Below are 2,033 nucleotides of genomic sequence, written 5' to 3'. Positions count from 1 at the left end.
ATTTCACAGTTCGTATACAAATTAATAGTAGCCACATGAATTATGATATCTCAAAAAGAAACTTGTACTTTACCATTATTTGCACGACGATTCTGATGGTGTAATCAGATTTTCAATATCTTTATTAGTTTAAAGTTCAGTATCTGACGATAAATTATACAAGTAACACCCAGCAACGAATTTCCAAAACCTAAACGGTTCATCCGATTTCATCGATCTACACGTCTTTGGAAAGCTGTTAGTGTAAACCTAAATTGGTATGAATTACAGGCATGTAACTTGAATAGTACATGAGTTATTGGAGGTCAAAGTGGTCGATTACTATCGATCGCGTCAGGCCATAAGTACTCCACAGTTACACGAAAAAACGGTAGCAGCATGGTTATAAATATATGTATTCATCTATGTCTTTGTTCATATCAGATATATACTATTCACGAAGAAATTAGTTAAATATTTACTGTGTTTAGAAAGCATAGAGACATTAAGCTACTGGCCAACCTTTTGCTGCTATTCCTATGATATATGTTTATTTAATTTGTTTATGTATTTAATAATGTGTGCTAGAGCATGTTTATGGTCCAGCCGTAGGAATATTTATTTAATTTCAAGTTGTTAAATGTAAATCCAGCATTTCGTATGTGTTTCATTATGTTTGTGAATGTGCGTTCACTTGAAGATATGGCGGGAGTGCTCTAGCCAATCACAGCGTTCGTGAATGGGGAGACTGGATGGAATTGGGAGGAGAGCACGGTTTCCAGAGAGGACACGAGGTAGTTTGGGCAGTGCGGCGCGAGGGAGAGTTGCACAGGACACATGCGGTACGACACGACACGGGAAGTGTGGGACCGAAAGACTTGGACAGTGTGGAGTGGTTTGCGCGTGGTCGCGAGAGATAGAAATACTTCGGAGTGCGGACTTGTGTACTTGCGAGATTTCTGTGGCTTCTACAGTGAAGATGTAGTGTGCATTTAGAAGTGAATATCTCGCGAGCTATGTTGTCGTTCATAACTAATTACGTGCAGCAGGAATCTGTTGTTTCCCTGTTATTCAACTTATATTTTATTTAATTGCTGGACCATCGACACCAATAAGTGTTTTGAAGAAATATACTGCATTCTCAAAAGTACTTCTACTATCGTACTCATCATTTAAAGTCGTTAAGATAGTACCTACAGATTTTACTTAATTGCAATCTTTCATTTATAAATTTATATGTTACAATCATAATTCGCAATTGCCACGTGATAGAAACCTTCGACCTTTCGATTTATGTGTGTATTCTTATCGTATACTGTAGACTCAGCAGTATTTGGCCTTTAATGTGGCAACTACGTATCCCAGCCCCTAGACAACGAAACCAGCCAAAACTTTTAGTAGGGATTTCAACATTGAGTCGGAGGGTGCATAGTTTTTTGCAAACCCTTCAAGAGGGAAGGTGACTGGAGACACAAGGCACAGGAAATTTGTTTCTTGACAGAGTTGGGTGGATAATTTCGGCCTCTGAAGGCCTCAGTGAGATCTTTAAATATATTTGGAAAGGAGCTGCCTGTTACTGCACATGCGAAGGCTATGCGTTGCTGGGGTGGGTAGAAGGGACTTCTTGGTAAGGAACGGGTGGCAGCTTTTGAAGTGGAGGTATTGTGGGTGCTTGGCAGGTTTGATACGGTCAGAGGTACTGATGTAGCCATCTTTGAGGTCAACGTCGAGGAAGATGGCTTTTTGGGTTGAGGAGGATCAGGTGAAGCGAATAGGAGGGAAAGTGTTGAGGTTCTGGACGAATCCTCAATCCAGATCAGAAAGATGACCTGGACATGCGGATGGGTTTGGCATTCTGGTTCGTTAGGAAGGATTCCTCTAGATAGCCCATGAATATGTTGGCATAGGACAGTGCTATGCAGGTGCCCACTGCTGTACAATAGATTTGTTGTTGGTAATGCCTTCAAAGTAGAAGAGACCATGGGGATGCAGGGAAAGTTTGAAGCACGCTCTTGTAGAGATGATAGATGGTGGTAGTCCAAGGTGGGAGAAGG

This window comes from Schistocerca piceifrons, chromosome 2, assembly GCF_021461385.2.
Source record: "Schistocerca piceifrons isolate TAMUIC-IGC-003096 chromosome 2, iqSchPice1.1, whole genome shotgun sequence".
In the NCBI taxonomy this organism is placed as follows: Eukaryota; Metazoa; Arthropoda; class Insecta; order Orthoptera; family Acrididae; genus Schistocerca; species Schistocerca piceifrons.
Note: the sequence above shows the minus strand (reverse complement) of the source record.